General features: G+C 36.7%; 1 long non-coding RNA gene across 1 annotated transcript in view; it reads right to left on the reverse strand.

Annotated features, from left to right (window-relative positions):
* Window positions 1–23,554, reverse strand: part of LOC120886658 (uncharacterized) — a 45,471-nt gene extending 21,917 nt beyond the window's left edge. The window contains exon 1 of the long non-coding RNA XR_013439381.1: window positions 11,574–23,554. This is a non-coding gene — a long non-coding RNA (uncharacterized LOC120886658). The remainder of the gene's footprint in view (window positions 1–11,573) is intronic.
* Window positions 23,555–25,522: the final 1,968 nt, after the last annotated feature.

The following is a 25,522-nucleotide window of genomic DNA, read 5'->3' on the forward strand; positions in this document are numbered from 1 at the left end:
GAGTCTTGGGAAGCCCACAAATATTATTTCAAGGGAAATGACCAACACACAGTCAAAGAATAACCAGGAATATTTAAAAAAGACAAAAAAATATTTATAAAAGCATTCAACTATCTGTTCTTCATAGGAAACAGCTAAAACTAAGAATATAGAAAGATCAAGAGTAAAAAGAAGCCACTTACAGTGAAACTAAAAATTAAAATATACACAGATATAGATACACACACACACACACACACACACACACACACACACAAGAATACAGAAACATAACTTTTTGGGGTAGAAGGGGGATTTACCAGGGATTGAACTCAGGGGCACTTGACCACTGAGCCACATCCCCAACCCTTTTTTGTATTTTATTTAGAGACAGGGTCTCACTGAGTTGCTTAGCACCTCGCTTTTGCTGAGGCTGGCTTTGAACTCGTGATCCACATGCCTCAGCCTTCCCAGCCACTGGGATCACAGGCATATGCCCCTACTCCCGGCAGAACACCGGAGCAAATCTAACAAAAGATGGGCAAGCCCTTGATGGGACAAATTTCAAGATGTTATTGGAAGCCATTTTAAAAGTCTAAATGATGTAATAATCTTGGATAGAAAGACTTGATATTTTCAGTATTAGTTCTCCCCTAAATTATTCATAGATTTAATGCAACCCAAAATTAAAATCCAAGACTTTTTATAAATTGTCAGCTGATTTCATAATTTATATGGAAAAGGCAAAAGCTGGAAAATATACACAACTCTACTGAAAACAAATACCAAAGCAGGAGACATATATCAAAATACATTATCAAACTTAGTAACTAAAATAGTGAGGAATTAGTCAGAATAGTAAAACCAATAAATAGAAGACACTGGAAAGTCTAGAATAGACCCACACATATTAAAAAAAAAAAAAAAACTTTCCATAAGACCAATTGGGTATTGCCGATCAGAATAAAAAAAATTAAAAAAAGGAACACTTTTTTCTTTTCAATGAATAACCCAGAAAACAATCCACATGAAAGAAAAAAAGAAGTTAGGTGCTCATATCATATTAAAAATCAATTCCAAGTAGACTAAAGAATTGAATTGAAAGGAAAATAAAACTTTCAGAAGAGAGCATACATGAATATCTTTATGATTTAGGAATAAAGAAAGGAACATGAACCAAAAAGTAAAATTTTAAGGCTTCAGTTATGCTAAAATTAAGTATTTCTATTTTTGTATTTAATTAATTTATTTATTTGTTCTGCATTTTCATTCCTTGTGCATAAATGCAGCACAACTTTTCAATTCTCTGATGTAGAGTCTCACCATTTGTGCAGTCAAACATGTACGTAGGGTAATGACATCCATCTCCTTCCACCATCTTTCCTGCCCCATCCCCCTCCTATCCTTGCCCTCCTCCTTGCCCAATCAAAATTTCTCCATTCTTCCCATGCCTCCCACCCCCCCCCATTATGAATCAGCATCCACTTATCAGAGAGAATATTTGGCCCTTGGTTTTGGCGGGGATTAGCTTACTCACTTAGCATGATATTCTCCTATTCCATCCATTTACCTGCAAATGCCATAATTCTATTCTCTTTCAATGCTGAGTAATCTTCCATTGTGTATATATGCCACAGTTTCTTTATCCATTCAATCTATTGAAAGGCATCTAGGTTGTTTCCATAGTTTAGTTACTGTGAACTGAATTGCTATAAACATTGATATGGCTGTACACTGATTTTAAGTCCTTTGGGTATAGACAAAGGAGTGGGATAGCTGGGTCAAATAGTGGTTCCATTCCAAGTTTTCTAAGGAATCTCCATTCTGCTTTCAGATTGGTTGCACCAATTTGCAGTTCCAGAAGCAATGTATGAGTGTATCTTTTCCCCCACATCCTCACCAACACTTATTGTTGCTTGTATTCTTGATAATTGCCAGTCTGACTGGTATGAGATGAAATGGTAGAGTAGTTTTGATTTGCATGTCTCTAATTACTACAGATGTTGAACATATTTGTTGATTGATTGTATATCTCCTTCTGAGAAGTGTCTGTTCAGTTCCTTAGCCCATTTATTGATTGGGTTATTGATGGTTTTGGTGTTAAGATTTTTTAGTTCTTTATATATCCTAGAAATTAGTGCTATATCTGATGTGTGTGTAGAAAAGATGCTTTCCCACTCTTTGGGCTCTCTCTCATTATTGATTGCTTCCTTTGTTGAGAGGAAGCTTTTTAGTTTTAATCCATCCCCTTTATTAATTCTTGATTTTATTTCTTGTGCTTTAGGAGTCTGGTTAAGGAAGTCAGGACCTAATCTGACATGATAAATATTTGTATAAAATTTTCCATAACAATATTTTTAACATAAAAACTTGTGTTAATCAAAAACATAATAAACACAATAAAAAAGTCACAACTGATATGATTTAATTAATGATTTAAATGATAGAGAATTAATATATGAAATCTATCATCAAGAAAAAATAAACAAGAGAAAATAGATAAAAGAAATAAAGATAATAAAAAGAAAATGCAAATGAACTGTAAGCCTATGTTCAATTTCACTAGTAATTAAAGAAATGCCTGTTGAAACCATACTGAGTGAACATTTCATATCCATGTTACTTTGCAAAAAATTGGCAAGTTGAACAAAACCCACTGCTGGCAAGGATGTGGTCAATTAGCAATTCCATAGCCACCGTTGGTATAAGAGAAAATTGCTATAAGCATTTGGGAAAACCGTTTGTTATTACCCAGTAAATTTCAACATGTTTGTGTCCTATGGCCCAGACATCCTCTTCTAAAGCTGTATCCTGATTAACCATACACATGTGCACCACAAGACGTGCCCAAGATTGTTCTTAATAGCATAGTTTATAGCAGAAGTCAGCAAATGTTTTCCATAAAGAGCCAAATGGTAAATATTTTACTATTTAAAAATCATCCAGCAACTAGTAGACTCTGCCATTGTAGCAGGAAACCAGCCATTAGACAATACATAAACAAATGAATACGGCTACATTCCAATAAAACTTTTGTTGTGAACATTGAAATTTAAATTTCATCTATTCACAAGCCATTTAAAAATAAAAATTAAAAAAATTCTTATATTGTGGGCTATACAGAATCAGATTCAGATTCAGTCCACAGGACATTGTTTTCCAGTCTCTGGTTTTATATCGTAAAATTGAAAAAAAAAATACAGTTATCCATCAAAAGACAAAGAGCTAGGGCAGGAGTTGTAACTCATTGACAGATCACTTGTCTAGCATGTGTGAGGCACTGGGTTCAATCCTCAGCACCACATGAAAATAAATAAAATAAAGGTATTGTGTTCATCTAAAACTTAAAAAAAAAGACAAGGAGCTATATAAATTATGACAATAAACAATTGATAATATGCAATGGAGAAAATGAATAAAATTCACACATAGCATCCATGAAATGCCAAAAGGAAATGACTCCCTATTAGGTCAAGTCAAAGGCAGACACCAGGATGAAATTAAATATGCAAGGGTTTTATTTAGGGAAAATACCTATATGAAAGAAGGTGGAGAGGATACTAGAAGTCCGAAAAAGCCATCAGTTTTCATTGTGTTTGACCCAAGTGACAGATGGAGAAAAGGTTGAGTAAGAGTATCATAGAGCTGTGCAGTCTGACAAAGGTTATTTGGGGAGTCCTTACACCAGATTTGGCCTTCAAAAGACCAGGAGCAAGTTTAGCATCTTGGCCACAATCAGACATCGACACTGATTACCACATAGGAGGCATGACCTTGCCACCAACAGTCATGGATTTCAGAATTTAACACTTAGCTCTTGGTCCATTGTGCTCCCTTGCTGAAGGATGTCTGAAAGTCACATTCTTGTGACCACCATAACCACATGTTGTTTACCTCCTATTCATGTATGAGTTCTAAAAAAGGCAAAATCAAACACTGTTTTGCCGTTTGATTTATATATAGGTACTGAAACGCAAAGATAAGCAAAAGAACAATAAGCATGAGCTCAGGATAGTGGCTTACTCTGTGGGGGAGGGTGGGGAAGTAACAGGAATCTCACAGCATGGCTCAACATTAAGGCACTGGAAATATCTGCTAAAACTAGATAGAGGGCCCACGGGTGTGCATTTTATTATTCACTAAGCTGTATACAGATAGTTTATGTATTTTTGTATGTATGATATATTGTCTAATAATTTTCATTGAAAAATATCTTTTGCATATCTAAGAAGTAGTGTAATACTGAACCACACTCTTAAGTGGAATGACTCTGCACTTGGATGTTGTAAACTTTAGAGATTATATATGTATAGCAACCTAGCTAACACTCAATAAATATTCCTCCATTCCCTCCTGCTGAAGTCTACAGTACTAGTCCATATTTCTTGGAGATCTTTCAGGAAATGGTCCTCATGTTTTTCCTAAAGAAGTCAGCAAATAGAACTAAATTGTCACCGTCCAAAGAGATCTCACAAAGTACACTCCATTTTCCTCCTTTCTCTCATCACTGTGGATGTGACCTACACACCCGGCTTCCTGATCACCACCCACAAGTATGTGAATCCATCAAGGTCAGATCAACAAGGGATGTGCTCATCCAACCTGCTCCCGTATTACCATCCTCTGAAATTCAAAAGTGCACTCTATATCCTCCCAGTGCTTTATATTCCCCACCGGCTCAACTCATTGTTGCCACTATTGGTCCTCCATTGGACACTGGTAGCTAAGATTCAGCAGAAGAGAAAAATCAAAATAGAAACTTGATATCAATGGAGCAGAATTTTTCACTCTTGTTTCATTATTATTCATCAATAATTTAATTTAAATTTTAACAAATACCCTTTGTGCTACTTTGGAGTTTATTTTTTTCTTTTGACCTATGGACATCTAGTAAAAGATTTCTAGTATCAAATAATTATTGGATTCCTACAATGTTGTTTATTTGGTCATAAATTCTTCTTCATTTCATGGCATGCTGGTCACAATTGGTTTATGTTATATTCAAGATGTTTTGTTTATTTTCATAACTCACATGGGACTACATATTTTTTGTAGTGCTGCATAAGGAAACTAGAGCCTCATGCATGCTAATGAAGCACTCTACTCCTGAGCATATACCCTTAGTCCTTTTTTTTTATATGTAGAGGGAGAATATCTATATTACTTTTTAGTTTTAGGTGGATATAATACCTTTATTTATTTTTTTATGTGGTGCTGAGGATAAAACCCAGTGCCTCATACATGCTAGGCAAGAGCTCTACCACTGAGCCATAATCCCAGCACCCCATATCCTTTTTTAAATGTTAAGTTTTGACATCTCTGGAAATAGGTCCTTAGTTATTCAATCTTTCAGGATTTTTCACATACATCTAATGCAAATTTTTAAAAATAGTTTTCCCTTAAAATTGATCCATATTTTGAAAAGTTCAAATGTGTTTTCTTAAGAAAGATTTTTATTTTATTTTATTTTATTTCTTCTCTCACCAAAATAGAAAATGGATTTCTTGACAATTTCCATAGTTTGTCTTTTAATTATTGACATTTGGCTTAAAATTTCCTTCTGTTTTCATCAGATTTTATTTGCCTTTCTTTTTATAACTTAGAATTTTAGGTCAGTTTCATCCATTGCTCAATTTCTAATATCTCCTTTCATTTTTTATTTTGAGACATAGCTCTTCCTTTTATTACAGCTTTACCAGTGCCTATAAGTTTGGTATGAAGAACTCTTATTTTCACTGTTTCCTAAGATATTTGAAATTAAAAATTTGCTTGGAAGGGAGCCGATTTCAATTTTTCCCATGTAGAGTTTGTAATCACAAAAAAGTACACTGTATAGTTTCTCCTGTTTCAAATGCATTAAGGTTTTCTTTCTCATGTAATTTCATTTCATAGTCATTCAATAAACTCTTCAGGAAAGTATTGAACTGTTTTTAAGGTACGTATTTCAATCTAGTCTCTTTAATTAAACTTAAGAGGTTTATCACCCAAATTCTCTGTATTCTTAGCGAATTTATCTTTCAGAGATGCAGGAAACTATGCTAGTCTATCTCTTCTGGCTATAAAATGGCGTTCTTTTTATATACCTTACATAAAAATCTTCCATTCTGCCAATGACACATTATTCATTGCATGAATATCCCTGACCATTACATCTATATTGTGCCTTGTAGTTTTTATCATGTTGAAATGAACTTCAATCACACTGAACACTTTTGTACTTTTAATTTTTAATTATATAATATTAATATTGAAGACTTTCATTGGTAATATTGTTTGCACAGATTAGGCTAACCTTTTTGTTTTAATCATTCTGGTTTTTTGATTTCTTACTTTTCTTAGATGTGTCCTTTACAAATAATGTATCATGAGGTTTTGTTTGCTGGGCTTTTTGCCACAAAGATTAATTATCTTTTTAAAAGTGTATTAATCTGTTTGTGTTTATTATCATGGATAATATGTTCAATCTTGTTGACTCATCATGTTGCATGCTTTGGTAGGTTGAGAGAAATTTTTATTGTTTCAGAAATTTCATGTTTTCTTATACTTTCACATCATGTTTTGTTTATTTTCTTTGATGATGTGAAATTGGCTATTTTTTTTAATTAATGCCAGTGATTACCCTTGGGTCTTAGATTTAAGACCTGGAAAACCTTATACATATAAATTTTTATACTTCAGAATTGAAAAGATATTTCTCTAATGTTAAAATTCAAAACTAAATTCTCCTTACACTTCTGTAAGATGACACATTTAATTCACTTCCCTCTCTGTGACTCTCACCTACCCTATCCCTAGTTTTGTTAATAATACTTGGGATTTTTAAGAAAGAGTATAATGAAATTATACATTTTATGTTATATTTGTCTTTTTAATTGCACTTAGTTTTTATAGTATAGAAAAAAATTATATTTAACTATTTTAATTTTCCCAGTCAATACTTCCGTACTGCAACAAACCCCTTTTTACCTACTTGGATTCACTTCTTGGACAATTTAAATGCTTTGTGAAATAATATTTCTGAAAGAGTTCATAGATTTTTTTACATTGTGAGACCTTTCAGTCTCCCAACTCCCCACGCCCCCACCCGGAAAGAAAAGATGTCATGGATGCCTTCATCTATGAAAAATTTTGCTAATATAAAATTGGTAGGCTAAGGGCTGGGGAGACAGCTCTGTGGCAGAGTCCTTGCCTAGTATGTGTTCCATTCCCAATGCCACAATAAATAAGTCAATAAATAAATAGATAAAATTGGGGGGCAAAAAGATTTTCTTTAAAAACAGCGACTTGGTATAGTGCAAACCTAAATGTAAATAAAATAAATGGCTGTGGGTTTTTCCTCCCTCTCTGCTTGAATAGCTACAGATAGACCTATAGATATAAATATTGATAAAGATACAGATTATAGATATAGATGTAAATATATGAAGATGTAGATAAAGGTTTGTCTTTATAAAAGCAACTCAACACAAAATGGCCTTGATCTTCCCTCATCTTTTCTTTGTTAATTATACTTCGTTCTTTGGCTTTAGATTAGTTTTCTTCTGGTCTGTAATAGTACTGCTTTTCTTGACTGGTCTCTTCTCCAGCACACTGTATCTCCATGTAGCTTTGACACTACACTGTTCTCCATGTCATCTTCTCTCGCTAGTTTTATTTCTTTGTGTTTTTATTTATTTTCCTTGCAAATTTTGGAAGCCTTTCTCAATTCAATTCAACATTAGGAGTTTTCTAAGAGTGTAACATAGAAACTATGAAAGAAAAAAAACTCAGAAAACCAAATCATAAAAAATTATTTTTTAAAAGATCAGAATAAGCTGCTGTGGTTGAAATGGGGCTATAGAGACCAAATCCCTAAAATCCCTGTTACCCACTACTCTAATCTCTGAGGCAACCTCATGGGGCTCCAAGGTGCATCAATTTAAAAAAACACTGATTAAATTTTCTGCAGAGTTAACTTGCTTCTTTTCTACTTCTAATGTTGATTTTGATTCTATGATTTAATTTTTAATATAAAATACTATTAGACTCATTCTGCACTTCTCCAAGCTGTGTGCTTAATTCCTCTATATACCTGTAACATTAGGAAGCTCACACTCTCCATTCAATCACTCTCACAGGCCAAAAAATATTTAAAAAGTCAGATTTGTTAAGATTTTGTTGTCATTCTAATAGCTCATTTGCTAGCTCTCTTTGAAAAATCAAACCAGAGATGAAGGAACCTAAATTTACAATTTTCTTTTCACCAAAAGAGGCTAAATACACATTTTAAAAATAAATTTTTGAGCTACTGAAAACATCTGTCTAAAGGTGGGAGGGGTGCAGGATGTGGAATCAGCTCTGGTAACCACATAAATTGAAAAGGAATGCAATGTGCTATGCATTTTTTTTGTAAGTTTTTGCTTCCAGATCTGTTATCAACCATTTAAAAAGTCATTAAATTTGAGTTTCCTTAAAAGCTTTTCTTATCATGATCATCTCCCTTTTCATCAAAGTCTATTATGTTTTCATCTCATCCTTGGCTTCCTGAAGTTTATTGAGTTCAAGTTAGATATTTTCTAAAATTTTCTTCCCTTTCTCATAATAAATCTTTTTCCCAAACACTACTCCTCTGCCTCTTGGGTCCCATGTTTTCCCTCTTCCAGGTTCAATCCTTTGATCAGAGAGAGAGAGAGAGAGCTCATTCCTGACATCGACTCATAAAAAGAGTGTGTGGGTTTGCTTTGGTCTCCATCCCCACCTGCCCTTTGCTAGATGGAACATCTCTCCAATTCCCAGCCATCTTTCCCCTGATTTTTAGTGGGCTTGACCCAAGGAATGATCTCCTGGACATCATGCTAGTTTGCAGCAGTGTGTGATGTATTTCCTTATCAAAAACCTTGAATGAAAACCAGTCTCCCATGCCCGAATCCCTCAGTTTCTCAAATTGTCAATTTCTCATCTTGCCATTAGCATTATTAGAAATTACAGGCCAGAAATCACTGAAGCAAAACAGACAGAAAGAAAAAGACAGACCGATAGACTCTATAAGGGACAAACAATTTCCTCAGACCTCTTTTTCCTTATATGGCTTCACTTTATTCCTTGGGGTTTCCGTTAAGTTCTGTAAAATAGAAATTCCTCCTGACTTCTAGTAAGTTATTAAGTCAGATTTCTGGTTTCCAACTCTATTGGAAATTTGAATCCTTTTCTCTAAGTTCGTAATTATGCCAGTGGGAAGGTGGGGGATGGTGAATAAAGAGTTTTTCATTTCCTGCCATCATAACCCACAAACTAGTGTGGTAATTCAAATACTTCAAGCCACTGATCAAACCTGCAATCTTCCCTGAAATTATTCAGAATGATGGGTAGTACTGAGTGAAATTTGTCCCTTGACAGTGGAGGACTTCGGTATGTGAGCAAATGGGCCTGTACGTGCCATGCGGACACATGGATTTGCATTCATGACGTAAGGGTGGTAAGACAGTTGAGAGATGAACAAACAAGAAATCTCATAAAATTTAAAATTGGAGTTTTTAATACTAATTTCTGGAATGTTCATCAGGAAAACACTTAAAGGTTCTCTCTCCCCAGGACTCTACAGGATGGTTTTCTCCTCCCTGGACATCTCTAGGATGCTGGGGTTGCAAGAGGCTTTTGGTAGTGGCTACTTGGCAATCACCCTCTTCTCTCCCATCCTACCCAATCTTGGTCCAGATCTACAAACTCCCCAACCATGCCCTTGGGATTTGGGGAAATATGACAAGGACAATTAGTGTCTCTGGTGGATCCTGATTGGCTTAATTACAGGGGTCATTAGTACTCTGCATTCCCCAGACTAAGGGACAGATCTAAAACAAACAGGCCACCCAATGAGCTGTGAAGGGTGGTCTGCTAGGGAATTCTGGGTTAGAAGAAGGAGATGCTTTCTATGAAACTGTGACAGCAATTTTGCTACCATGAGGGAGGCTTCCCTGAAGCTGAAGTTGGCCACGAAAAGTGGAGCAGAAATGAAGGAAGCACTGAGTTCCTGAGAAACTGTTGAGTGGCTGAATCAATCCCATACCAAGGCTCACCCTATCTTTGCAACTTCCTGTTTCATGAACCAGAAACATGGGCTCTTTATAAGCCCATATAAGTTAAATTTTCTATCATCTCCAAACAAAATAATTCCAAATCATTCGAGACTGGGGATCAGGTTCGATTCCATATCCCTCACCTTAAATACGACATCAGTTGCTTCATCCTCTGTTTCTAAAGTGGTTAGTCTTAAAGAAAGAATCAGAAGCCCATGGTGGATAATCAGCGCCAGGTTATTAGCTTTCTCTGCTGGGGCTAAACCATGCCCAGTGCCCCACTCAGGGACAACCTCATAATCAATGACACTGGGAGGTTTCTTTCCCTAGTGTTCAACCCATAGCAAAAGAGCCTGCTTTATATTTGACAATTCCTTCTAGTCTACCCTTGGTGGGAAATCAGACTCTCTCACATGAAAGGAGATCCTTGATCCTATAAGCAAAGACTTTCCCTGACTGAAGCAGGGGAACTACCTAAGTGACCCATCTCTGTGTCCCCAGTGCTAAGCAGAGAGCCTGATTCACAGACTGCATCCCACCTGTCCTATGATGGGTGGTACAGAAAATGTGACCATCTGGAAAATTATCCAACTCGGTCTAACTACATAAACATCCCTTCTTTCAATGTCCAAAATTACCTAATAAAGGCTAATTGGATGAATTATCCTCAGAGCATAGGCTTCATTGCATAGGTACTGTGAGAAGAAAGGAATAAGAAATGACCAATCCAATTAGAAATAATCAACCCTGATGAAGAGGCTACCAAACGTGGTAATGTGATGGGTTGCAGGGGACATGTGATCAAGAGGCCTGGTTCCTGTCTTGATTCATCGCATTTACTAGATGTGTGGACTATGGATGGTAACAATTCTTATTCTCCCACAACACAAGGGTTTCCAAAGAACTATATGGGACTGTGGATATGAAAGAAAGTTTCAATATCATATGAGTGAGACTTGACTCTAGGTTTCCAAGACAGGAAAGGCAAATAGGCCCTCATAGGAACTCCTGAAGCAATAGTCAGAGTGATATGGAAATATGGGGACGAACAGCTTCTTTATCTTGTATTCACTTTAATTAACTAAATCCTGTGAAAATTACAACTGAAAAACAATTTAAAGTAATAAATATGTTAAACATATGAAAATTTAAATTTGTGTGTCATGATATACTCTAACTACTTAGAAAAATATAAAATTAGATCCTTACCTCAAATTTTTTCTTCAAATAAATTACAGATTTACACCATACTATATAAAATACATTAAAATAAATGTAAATATGAAATCAAAGAATAAGAATATAGGCATACATTTTTTTTTCTAATTTTGCAATAGATAAGAGCTTCCTGGATGGAAGAGAAAAATAAAGAGCTCAACAGAGAAAAAATATTGATAGGTGTCACTAATTGAAAAAGAACCATCATATTTCATCTTTTCTTTGATAGTTATTATCTTTGCAAGAGCTCTAAAATAGAGATTGATGACATCATAAAATCAGTTTTAGTCATGCAGTCATTCTGAAGTACTGTTCATTACTTACACATGCCAGGCTTGGTTGTAGTTATTCATATTGTCCTTGATTGAACTGAATCTGTTCATCATCCATCCCATTGGCCAGGTAACATAACTGAAGACAGGTAAAGGTGCCAACAAGGTGAAGATGGTTGACTAAGGAGCAAAGGCAGAATTATCATCATGGCACTGAAGTTTAGAGACAACTTGCAGACTTTGAATATAATTTAAATGCCATCTACTTCTAGATATAACAAATTATTACAAAGCTCCAACACTTAAGGCTGTGTAGTACTGACACAAGACTAGTCAAAGAAAGTAATGCAATTGAATTGAAAGTCCAGAAATTATAGGTCTATGTTCACATGAATTATGTCAAGTTCAATATTATAGTAAAGTGCGGAAAGGATACCATTTTTAATAACGGTTCTGGGTCAATTTGATATCCAGATAAGTAAAAATATCTGAATTTCAATCTTTTACCATAAATAAAAACTAATTCCACGTTGGGTCAATTGTAATAAATAAAACAATAAAGCTTTAAGAACATAGAAGAACACAAAGTCTTCATAACCTTGGGGTAGACTAATACTTTAAAAAAATTTTTTTTAGTTGTTGATGGATCTTTATTTTATTTTATTTATATGTGATGCTGAGAATTGAACCCAGTGCCTCACGCATGCTAAATGAGCACTCTACCACTGAGCTACAACCCCAGCTGCAACTAATACTTATTTTTAAAACACATGCATAAAATGCATAAACAAAAGATTGGCATATTAAGCCTCTGGAAGAATTTTTTATATCAAAAAAACACTATTAGGAGAATGAGTGGGAGAATAATACTTTTATCAAGCATATATAAAGAGCCCTTACATATCAATTGTCGAAGAAAGACACTAGGTTCCTGTTCAACCCTAGACAACAGTCTTGAAATGTCACAAAAAAGCCTATTCGACCCCAAAATTATATATAAGAGGTTGTGAGGGGAATGGGAAAATAAACAAGGAGAGAAATGAATTACAGTAGATGGGGTAGAGAAAGAAGATGGGAGGGGAGGGGAGGTGGGATAGTAGGGGATAGGAAAGGTAGCAGAATACAACAGTTACTAATAGGGCATTATGTAAAAATGTGGATGTGTAACCGATGTGATTCTGCAATCTGCATTTGGGGTAAAAATTGGGAGTTCAAAACCCACTTCAATTTAATGTATGAAACATGATATATCAAGAGCTTTGTAATGTTGTGAACAACCAATAAAAAAAAAAGAGCCTATTCGAATGGCTACTGAACACATGAAAATGTTCTCAACATCAGTAGTTATCAGGAAAATACACACTGAAAGCACAATGAGATATTATGATACACTTGTTAGAATGTTTTTAAATTTTCGAATTTAGCCACACCAATTATTGGCGAAAATATTGGGCCACTAGAACTCTCATGGACATGTGATAGAAGTATAAACCAACACAACCACTTCAGAAAAGTTTTTGTCAAATATAGGAAAAAAATGTTCAACATCTTTAGCAACCAGGGAAATGCAAACCAAAACTATCCTGAGATTTCATCTCACTCTGGTCAGAATGTCAGTCATCAAGAATACAAACAAGAGCCAGCCACGGTCGTGCGCTCCTGTGATCCCAGTAACTCAGGAGGCTAAAGCAGGAAAATCAAAAGTTTGAGGCCAGCCTGAGTAATTTAGAGGGATCCTAATTAAATTAGAGAGCCTCTGTGTCAAAATAAAAAGGGATGGAGAAGTAGCTCTGTGATAAAGCACCCCTGGGTTCAATCTCCAGTACCAAAAAATAAATAAATAAGAATGCAAATAATAATAAATGATTAAGAGAATGAAGAAAAAGGAACACTTGCTCTGTTGGTGGGATTGTAAGTTAGTACATACAACCACTATGGAGTTTCCTCAAAAGACTAGTAAAGGAACCGCCATAAGACCCAGCTCTACCACTCCTCAGTATTTATCCTGTTGGAATAAAGTAACATATTATAGCCATATATGCACACCCAGGTTTCTAGCAACACAATTCACAATAGCCAAACTATGGAATCAACCTAGATGTCCATCAATGGGTGAATGGTTAAAGAAAATGTTATAGATAGATAGATAGATAGATAGATAGAGATATAGATAGAGAGATATATATAGATGCATAGGTATATAGATATAGTTACGTAGGTATAGATATAAAATTAGGTTTATCCAGCCATAAAGAATAAGTAAGTTATGTCATTTGCAGGAAAATCTTGGAACTTAAAAACATTATGCCAAGCCAAATAAGCCAAACTAAGAACGTTAAGGGTCATACGTTTTCTCTCATATGTGAAAGCTAAAGAAGAAAAAGGGGAAAGGGGGGAATCTCATGAAAATCAAAGAGAGCTCAGTAAAGTAGAGAAAATGGACCAGGGGGAGGGAGGTGGAGAGGGAGAGGGGAAATACCAAAGCATAATATTAGTCAAATTACATTGTTATATTGTGGGCATATATAAATATACGACAATGAATCCCATCATCATGTACAATTGCAATGTGTCAATAAAATATGGTGTATATAAAACAATCTAAAATCAGGATCAAGGGATAAAAAGTTTGGCAGCATATTTTAAAACTATGCATATGCCCATCAGTTTTATTCCTATATACACACTCAAAAGAACTGTTTATATGCATGTCTTAAAATGATTTATAAGAATATCCAAAACTGGAAACAAATCCAATGTCCCTCTGTAATAGACTAGATTAATACATTGTGGTATAGTTGTATAATGGAATACTACACTCCAGTGAAAAATGAACAAACTACTGCTCCATGTATCAACATGGATAAATATCAAAGGCACAATATTAAGCTAAAGAAGACAGATACAAAAAGTGTACATCATATATGATTGCATTATAGTAAGTTAAAAATATGCAAAATGAATCTATGGTGATGTTAATTAAAATAGTGTTACCGTGGGCTGAGGAGGTATAAAGTCTTAACAAAGGCAGAATGAAAGCATCTGGTTGCTGGCACTATCATGTCCTATTTCTTGAACTGGGTATTAATTACACAAGGTCTTGCCCAAGTTAATCCAGTAAATGGAAGAAGGATTTCAAACCCAAATAGCTCACTTCAAAGTTCTGTTAATTGCGGTATTTTAATAAATGTTGGTATATGATAGTGACGAGTCTATTTTTAAATGTGTATGAATGGGAACATGTTCAGATTATCTCTCCTTTTATCTCCATTTAATGACTGAAATTACAGAACCATGATCAAGAATCCACTGCCACCTAGTGGCACCCTGCCCTAATTGCAGGATTAGGCATTTTGAGTATAAATTAACTTTGTGTGTATTGTCAGTTCAAGCCAATCGGATGACACCAAAATCTTCTGTTAGATTTCCCTAAAACACCCAATATTTCTTTCCAAAGCAATTGTCTATAGGAAAAAAAAATGACTTTTCCTTTAGATCATTTCATCCTAGTAACTAAAACATTCAATCTTTATCCTATACTTATTTCTATACATAAAAATAGCAAGCTAATAAGAACCAACTGTTGAGCAGTTCCTCTGTGCCAGACATTGCATTACTATATTTGCATAAATTGTGTCATTTACTTGCTGTAACAATCCTATAAGGAGACTTAAAACTGTTATCCCCATTTTAGAGATGAGTAGACATGGACATGTTCAGAGTCCTCAAGGTCAACACAGCTACTAATTGAGCAGCTGGAATTTTAATCCATACCTGTAGGATTACTCTCCTCTCTTCCAAGCATCCAAGTTGGACATTTTCTCTTCACAAGAGGGAATTGGGAAAATAAGATCCAGAGCTGAAGATGCCAAGGACTTACCATGAACCGTGAGCAAATCACTGTCCTTGTCAGGGATTCAATTTTCTTATCTGTAAATTAAAACACTCCCCCAGATGATCTCTGAGGCTCTCCCCCACATCATCTAATAGCTCCTGAACACAGAAGAAAGGCATTAATCTAAGTCACTTGCAATATGTTTTTACAATGTGGTGCAACTATTTTTAAACTAACACAGAATAAGAGCTCATTTCATGGAGCCAGTCACAAATTTCCCACAATCTTTGAGGGAAATCCAAGCTTGAGTGATTCTAGTGCTTAATGAGATGATGTAATGCAGGAAAATATATAGCTGGAAGAAAATTTTATTAGTGTGAGTAAATGTGCATTTTCAAGTGAATTACAAGACCTTAAGAAGTAAATGTATATGCCCCAGGGGAGAAATCACCCAAGACTTTAAAACAGAGCATGCAGTGTTCATTTGCAGGCATTCTGAGAACCTTTGCAGATGTGAGTGAGAAAGGAAAATCGTGCAGAATCCTTAACCCTAGAAAGAAACACAAATGACCTCAGGAAAATATCTTCAATTAGGCAAATTGGGGGATACCTAGTGACAGGTGTACTTGTCAGATAAAGGGGCTTTTTAATGCAACATGAGCTAATATATTCATTCAGCAGAGGTGCACTTATGTAAATCTGCTAATGTGAAAGCTACAAGATTAGCAACTTTTAAGAATAATTTATGGAACTGGTCTGGCATTCAAGTTGTGAGGCAGGCATACCTCAGTTGAACATGTCTACTTTTCCTAAAACAGAGAGAAACATGTTGGCTGATGCAAAGCAAGAAATATCATTCTGAGTCATGTAAATTTCTTGAGGTGTTTCCAAATTGTCACATAACTGTAATAACATACGGCACATGCATCCTAGCAAATTCCAATCCCATGATGTCTGTTTCAGAATTCACAACTTTGACAGACTGTTAGTGACTGAGAAGTTTGTTTCTTTCCATTTTTATTTCGATAGCTAGCCTTATATAGATAAAACATCTGAGGTAAGGCATTGCACAATAAGAAAGATGCCCCCAGAGAGATGCCCTTTTGTCCTGTTTTACCTGTTTTATCTGTGCAGAGGAACTCCAGGAATTTTTCAGTCATTAAGCAGGAATTTATCAGTGTGTAGGCTAAGAATAAATTTAGAGACTGGGCATCTTCAAGAATGCCACTCACGGATGCTTTCAAAACCAATGGAGCATTGCAAGGAATCATAAATCTGATGGGACTAAAGCAACTAACTCATGTCGACTCTGAAGTTACCATGATCAACATCCCAGACCACAGCAGGCAGGGGCCTCTGTACACACAGTTACGGATTAGAAGACCCAAGTACAGAAAGGCAGTAAAACTGTTGCATGCCTCCAACAGACCCAAGTAAAGTGCCTCCAAGTGTGGCCTGAGGGTTCTTCTGTGGAATGCTTCTCTGACCCTTTTAGTCTTGTTACTGCTGGTCACTCCCAGCCCAAAAAACAACTCCCCCTCCAAGTATCTCTAGCTCCCCAGTGCTGCTACGCCATCTTGATACTTACTCCAACCCCAGAAGGCTTTTCTCTCCCTCTCTTAACAGTGATCATAAATGCATGGGATGCTACAGTAAGGATGGGCTTCAAGACATCTAGCCCTCTCTCTTTACATCAGTTCAATCCAACAAAAATTTCTGAATCTCTGGCAACTGGCATAGTGCCTGACACATAATAGATAAATCAAAATCATTCAATAAATAAATAATATTTACTGAATAAATAGATTTGCAAATTGTTCACATCTTCTGCTTTTTCTGCCTTTTCTGAGCTCATAGCCCAGCTAAAGAGATGAAACATGTTCAAAATGAACTGTAACTGAAGAATAAGAAATTGAAGTCATTCAGAGGGGATTGTGGGGATGAGGTGACTTTCAAGGTAAAACCTAAAACACAGATAGTAAATTAAAACAGACAGATAAGAAAATGTTCCCTCTTTTCTTTGGAATCCATCCCTTCTATTTTTCTTGCTTTCACTCTTCTGAGAATTTCAGCCTCTGTGTTTATTTCTACCCTCCAAATAGATGATTCATACACAATCCCAATTGAGTACTTATGGGATGGTTGGATGGATGGTAGGTAGGTGGAGGCAGAAAAATGAATAGATGCATGGACAATGAAAAGATGGATGGATACATGAGTGGGTGGATAGATGGATAGTGGATGAATGGATGGGTGAATGAATAGGTGCTGGATAGATGAATAGAAAATGGTACTGCAGTAGCTTCTGTTGCTTACCATAAGCACCTTGCAGAAATCTTTTACTACATCCCATCTTTGAATTCACCTCTAGGGTTCTTCTTCTGTTAAAATGACCTCTTTACATTCCCAGTGTCACCATCTCCAAAGCCTAGTTCAGGTTTTCATTTTGCCAGGAAGTCTACAAGTCTACATGAGTCCCCTGCTCTCTGAGTTTCTGCAGAATTTTCAAAGGGTATCACACAGCTTCTTCCTAAAATACAAAATGTTCAGAATCTCCTCTGACATTTAAAATAAGATCAAATTGTCCTGCAGGAGATTACTCTTTGTGAAAAAGAAGAGTTTTCCATTTGTAATGTGTCCTTTCAAAGACTTTGCACAGATTTTGACTTACAAGTATTGAGCAAGGCACGGTGAAGGGGAGCAGGAATGAAGGGAAATTAAGCAGGGTTTGAATCCCAGTTCTCCCATTTACAAGCCGTTAATTTCGATACCACACTACTTCCTCATCTGAAATGAAATGGGATCAAGGTATCTCTTTTTCAAAGATGGTGTCATAGTTTGGATATGAGGTATCCCCCAAAAAACTCCTGTGCTAATGCAGGAATGTTCAGAGGTGAAGCAAATAGATTGTGAGGGTTGTAGCCTAATCAGTCCATCCTAGTTTGAAGGATAACTGTCGGCAGGTGGGGGATGCATAGAGGAAGTGGGCTACCAGGGCCTGTGTTCCCTTCCCCATCTTCTCTCTGTTTCTTGGCTACTGAGGAGAGCTGCTTTCCTCTACCCAACTCCTCCACCATGATGTTCTGCCTCATCTCAGGCCTAGAGCAATGGACTCAGCCCCCCAGGAACTGAACATCTAAAATCAAATAAACTTTTCCTCCTTTAAGTTGTTCCTTTTAGGGATTTTGGACACAGCAGCAAAAATCTGAGTAACACACACATACAACAAAAGATACAATCCACATGAATGCACTTAGTACAGCATTTAACAAACGTTAGGCCTCCATACATGACTGCTTCCCTCTTCTTGGGGAAACTCTAAGATACAGGAAAGAGGGGTAGCTGGTAAAGCAAAATAGAACCTCCCCTGTAAGGGTTAAGCTATCAAATTCTGAAACTCGTTGCCCAGTATTTAAATAATTTACTGGAAGATGGCTGGAAAAGGCAAGCCTTAAATTTGAAAATTCTGTCTTGCAAGGTCAGCCCTCACTCTGTAAAATTCTATAATCCGCAAGGGAACAGGATGGTGCTCTGCGCAGGCGATAGCAACGTGCCACAACCGCACAGAGTCAAGGATTTATCAAAACAATGCTTCTTCTCTTACAAGCCAAGATTCTGACAGCTACACTGTAGCTCTATAATTATCTATAAAAATGCCTGCAGAACATAATGGTGCTTCATTCTTCCGGTGTCAATGGCAACCTTGCCCTGCCATTTGGGCTCTTCTCTCCTGGCCGACTCTCAACAGCCTCTCAAAACCCTGTGCTGAACTTTGGGAGTCCGAAACCCACACAGAGTTGCGTCCTGCGCTGGCCCTGTCTACCAACCCCCAGCGACTGAAACCCGAGCTTGCTTAAGCGAAATAGTAATAACAATAATAAAACAGGAGACCGGGAATTGTTTTTGTTCACACAACTGGGAAAGACTAAGCAGAGAGGGCCAGCTGTACTTTTCTCTGCGCCTGGATTCTGTGTCTCCCCGTGCACTGATCTCATCTTCTCCTTCTGCAGAGGGGCTTCCTCCTGGCACTGCCTCTATTGACCATGTTATTGCTGTCTTCTCCTTTGTAGTCATATTTCTTGAAACCATAGTCTACACAAGATGGTGGCATCTTCTCGCATCCCCACTCTGTCGTCAAACAGTATCCGACTCGTTTCTGTCCTAACATTTCATTCTGAAACTGCTCCCATTCTCATCACCAATAACTCCCTAATTACCTAATTTGGCCACACTTGAAAGTCTTTTTGCCTAGAGGGTTTTTCTATTGCATTAGCTCTTGTTGGTGCCTCTCTCTCTCTCTCTCTCTCTCTCTCTCTCTCTCTCTCTCTCTCTCTCTCTCTCTCTCCCTCGTTTTTTCTTTTTTAACTTGTTCTCTTTATTCATTTATATATTTTTCAGAGAAACTATTCTCTGAAAATTATATACAAATGACTCTCTGAAAATGAATACAAGTTCTCTGAATTTTGTATCTGTGGCTTTTAAATTTTTTATCTTTGGTTGAGAAATAATAATCGTACACATTCACAAAGTTTTCAAGTTTTTTTTTTTTTTTTTTTTGGTCTCTTCCTTCTCAGGGTCCTTTACGGGTTCTATACCCATCTCTTAAATATCTTAAATATCGTTATTCCCCAAGAATCCATTCTTAGTTCTCTTTTTTTTTTTCACTCTGTATATTTTTTTTTCCATGCCTTCCCTATTATGAGTCAGTATCCACTTGTCAGAGAGAACATCTGGCCTTTGGTTTTTGGGGATTGGCTTACTTCACTTAGCATGATATTCTCCAACTCCATCCATTTACCTGCAAATGCCATAATCTTATTCTCTTTTAATGCTGGGTAATATTCCATTGTGTATATATACCACAGTTTTTTTATCCATTCATCTATTGAAGGGCATCTAGGTTGGTTCCACAGTTTAGCTATTGTGAATTGAGCTGCTATAAACATTGATGTGGTTGCATCCGTGTAGTATGCAATTTTAAGTCCCTGGGTATAGACTGAGGAGTGGGATAGCTGGGTCAAATGGTGGTTCCATTCCAAGTTTTCTATAGAATGTCCATATTGCTTTCCAGAGTGGTTGCACCAATTTCCAGTGCCAGAACCAATGTCTGAGTGTACCTTTTCCCCCAATCTTTGCCAACACTTATTGTTGTTTGTAATCTTGATGACTGCCATTCTGATGGGTGTGAGATAAAATCTTAGAGTAGTTTTGATTTGCATTTCTTAATTGCTAGAGATGTTGAACATTTTTTCACATATTTGCTGATTGATTGTATATCTTCTTCTGAAAAGTGTTTATCTCCTTAGCACATTTATTGATTGGGTTGTTGTTGGTGGTGGTGTTAAGTTTTTTGAGTTCTTTATATAGCCTGAAGATTAGTGCTCTGTCTGATGAGTGTGTGGCAAAAATTTGCTCCCAAAATGTAGGCTCTCTCTTCATCTCATCGATTGTTTCTTTTTATGAGAAGAAGCTTTTCAGTTTGAATCCTTCCCATTTGTTAATCTTGATTTTATTTCTTGTGCTTTAGGAGTCTTGTTAAGGAAGTTGGGGCCTAATCTGACACGATGAAGATTCGGGCCTACTTTTTTCTCTATTAGGCACAAAGTCTCTTGTCTAATTCCTAGGTCCTTGATCCATTTTGAATTGAGTTTTGTGAATGGTGAGAGATGGGGTTTACTTTCATTTTGATGTATATGGATTTCCAGTTCTCCAGCACCATTTGTTGAAGAGGCTATCTTTTCTTCAATGTATGTTTTTGACACCTTTGTCTAGTATGAGATAACTGTATTTATGTGGCTTTTTCTCTGTATCTTCTATTCTGTACCATTGGTCTACATGTCTATTTTGGTGCCAATACCATGCCGTTTTTGTTACTATAGCTTTGTAGTATTGTTTAAGGTCTAGTATTGTGATACCTCCTGCTTCATCCTTCTTACTAAGGATTGCTTTTGCTATTCCGGGTCTCTTATTTTTCCAAATGAATTTCATGATTGTTTTTTCTATTTCTATAAGGAATGACATTGATATTTTAATTGAAATCACGTTGAATCTATATAGTGCTTTAGGTAGTATGGCCATTTTGACAATATTAATTTTGCCTATCCAAGAACATGGGAGATCTTTCCATCTTTTAAGGTCTTCTTCAATTTCTTTCTTTAGTGTTCTGTAGTTTTCATTGTAGAGGTCTTTCACCTCTTTTGTTGATTTCCAAGGTTTTTTTTTTTTTTTTTTTGAGGCTATTTTGAGTAGGGTAGTCTTCCTAATTTCTCTTTCAGAAGATTCATCACTGACATTAGAAATGCATTTTATTTATGAGTAATGATTTTATATCCTGCTACTTTGCTGAATTCATTTATTAATTGTAGAAAAACATTCAAAAAATTGCCAAAAAAACCCTGGTTCTTTGAAAACAATAAATAAAATTGACAAACCCTTAGCCACCCTAATGAAAAGAAGGAGAGAGAAAACAAAAATTACTACAATTCATAATTAAAAAGGCAACATCATGACAGACACTACTGAAATACAGGAACAGTTAGAAACTATTTTAAAAATTTATACACCAGTAAAATAGAAAACCTCAAAGACACCAACAAATTTCTGGAGACATATGATCAAACCAAACTGAGTCAAGAAGAACTACACAATTTAAACAGATCAGTTTCAAGCAAGGAAGTAGAAGATGCCACCAGAAGCCTTCCAACCAAGAAAAGCCAGGGACCAGACAGATTCACAGTGGAGTTCTACAGGACCTACAAAGAAGAGTTAATACTAGTACTCCTCAGATTATTCCATGAAATAGAAAAGGAGGGAACCCTCCCAATTCTATGAGTATCATCCTGATACCAAAACCAGGCAGAGACACATCAAGGAAAGAAAATTTCAAACCAATATCCCTGATGAACATTGATGCAAAAATTCTCAATAGAATTCTGGTAAAGCAAATAAAAACATATTTTAAAAATAGTGTGTGATGACCAAGTGGGGTTCATTCTATGCATGTGAGTTTGTTTCAACATTCAGAAATCAATAAATATAATTCATCACATCAACAGACTTAAAGATAAGAATCATATGATTATATTAGTTGATGCAGAGAAAGTATTTGACAAAATACAGCAGGCTTTCATGTTCAAAACGCTAGAAAAACTAGGGATAGTAGAAACATTCCTCAAAATTGTAAAAGCTATCTAGGCTAAACCCAAGGCCAACATCATTCTAAATGCAGAAAAATTGGAAGCATTCCCTCTAAAAACTGGAACAAAACATGGATGCCCTCTTTTACCACTTCTATTCAATATAGTCCTTGAAACTCTAGCCAAAACAATTAGACAGAGAAAGAAACTAAAGGGATACGAATAGGAAAAGAAGAACTCAAACCATCACTATTTGCTGACAACATGGTTCTATACTTAGAAGATCCATCTACACCCTTAGCTTTAATTGCCACCCACTAAATGATGACTCTTTATCTCCAACCTAAATCTTTCCTTCAAATCCCAAACCCCTGGTAGCTACCTCCTTTGTGATGTTCCAAAAGTACCTAAAATTCAACGCACCTCACCTAAACCCAACATCTCCCCTACTCCCCCAAAACATACTCCCCCTTTTTTTCTGAATGGCACCATTCTTCCCCTTCTCAAGCCAGAAATCCACTCACCACCTGCTTTCTTCTTCTCACTTAAAATACTACCCAACTTCTATACCCAGCTGTAGGTACTCTTAGCTTATAATCAACCAGCCAAAACTGAGAAGACCAGGACTCCGTGAGATAGTCTAGCCCTGCTAGTCCTGTGGCCATGTAGAGACACTGAACTCTTTCAACAGCCTTCTGGGACAATGCCCCCAAAGTTAGAAGTGTGATAGAGCTCTTTAGCCCACATTATGCCATGATAATCAAAAACTATACCCTTCAGGTAAGAGTAAGCCAGAAGATTTCAGGTTCCCAAACCACTGTGACAGTTGCTTTGATGCTGAGTAGAAAGGGGAGGGAAGAAAAACAGAGGGGTAAAAACCCATTTCTGGGAGCTAGTAAACTAACAGTCCTTACACAGAATCATTGCCCAAATTCTCCTCCCCACACCATCTTAACTCTTTCTCCTTCTCTGGTTGTGAGCCACAGAAGCTAACTCTGGAAACACCTGTGTGTACATGACAGAGCCAGAGGTAGGGACAAATGTGAAATGAATGGTGGAAGAAACACACAGTATCTTAGAACTAAAAAATAAATAAATAAATAAATATTATGTAATATTGAAACAAATGCAATGATTTTTTAGGAAAGAAGAATGAGTGAAATTTTTTAGTTTTTTTTTAACTTAACATTTTCAAAATCCATATTTTAATTGTATATATTTTTATTAAAACCATATGTAATGAAAATTCTTCATTCTTTTGACATCTGATTAAATTACTTCACTTCCTTCTTCTACCCTGTATGTCTTTTCTTTTAATATTTGGACTTTTTTGGCAGGAGATAGTATAACATTCTTAGAGAAAATTTTATTGCTTGGAATCCAGGATTGTGAAAATATCAAGAGGCACCAATGTTTCAGATTATCACAGTCAAAACAATGTGCAGGTCCTGCATTCTGCCACTAAGCTGCACCCAGGTGCTGCTTCCTGGCCTGGAAAGGTTGGAATCCCCTTCCTCATCTCACAGTGCACACAATGATTACCTCTTGTTAGAAGACAAGTAGTACATGAGATAACAAGAGACCTGTCAAATACCAGAAAGCTTTTCAGTCTTCAAAGGAGCCTCAGAAATCAATTTTCTGTGAAAGCGAAAGCAAGTCTTTTGGTAGGACACATGTGACTACTGAGCTATTTGTGACATAATGGAAGCCTAGGTGGATGAAGCCAGGGGTTGTGGCTCAGGGAACAATTTAAGAAGTGGTGACAGTGTGGTGGCATACACCTTTAAGAGCAGCTCAGGAGGCTGAAGCAGGAGGATCACAAGTCTGAGGCCAGTATCAGAAATTTAGCAAGGCCCTAAGCAACTTAGCAAGAACCTGACTCGAAGTTAAAATTTAAAAAGATAAACAACAAAAAGGACTGGGATGTGGCTCAGTGGTTATGCACCCCTGGATTCAATCCCCAGTACAGAAAGAAAGAAAGAAATGGTGACTTTTGATCTAGCCCACAGACATGTTTTCAGTTGGCTCTCAAGTTCAGGATCCTTTCATTTCTGTTGCTGCAAACTGATGGCTGTGCACCAGGCAGGAGGGACAAGGCTCAGGGGTATAAGCCTCTCCTGAGAAGTCACAGCCAGAATGAGAATTTTGCAGGGCACTAGTGTAAAGAGAGAAGAGCATCCCTAGAGCCTTTAAATTTAAGTCCCACACAGATGTAGAGGTAGTGTATTCTGAACAAAATAGATACAGTTATAAAAATATCGCTGGTAAAGACTTGGCAAATGAAGTGGAATTTGAGCTATTGCAGATAAAAAAGACTGAAAACTGGTGTTAAAGCTCAGATACAAGGAAGCACCCATTCTCAAACAGACCACTGTGGCATGTGAGAAAGTGTGAGATGTAAAAGGGAATGCACAGATGAATCAGATCCTTTCGCACATGGTTCTTCAAAAGTAAGAGCAACAGAAGGGCCCAGAAGAGAGCTATTTCCCTTAGCCACACCCAGGGTTCTCTGGTGAGATTCTTGAGTGTTAACATCAGATCTATCAGTGAAGGAAATAGTTTTATTAAAGATAATTATGTGAATTTAATTGGCGGGAGATAGATTATTGGAGATAGTACTCAGCTGTACTCTAACCCTGCACTGCATCTTCAGCCCCTTTTATTTTATTCTGAGACAGGATCTCATTAAGTTGCCCAAGCCAGCCTCAAACTTTTGATCTTCCTGCCTCAACCCCCTGGAGTAGCTGGAATTACAGGTGTGCACCACTGTGCCCAGCCTGAGCTTGACTCTTGTCGAGCCAAGTGGAGTTATTCCATAGAATAGGTCTACTCATGTTTGCCTTTAGTTTTCCTTTCTTAAGGAGGCCACAGGGTACCATCAGAACAATGCTTCTCTGGACTATGTGGGGACAGTTGGTACTGGCCAGTGCAGGCAAAGCAGTTAGACACATCCTTCCCCATACTACACTTATTGCTACCTGGGTGTTACACTGGGCACCTCCACCCCTCTGAGCCTCCACCTATTCCTTT

The sequence above is a fragment of the Ictidomys tridecemlineatus genome, chromosome 5, assembly GCF_052094955.1.
Source record: "Ictidomys tridecemlineatus isolate mIctTri1 chromosome 5, mIctTri1.hap1, whole genome shotgun sequence".
Taxonomy (NCBI): Eukaryota; Metazoa; Chordata; class Mammalia; order Rodentia; family Sciuridae; genus Ictidomys; species Ictidomys tridecemlineatus.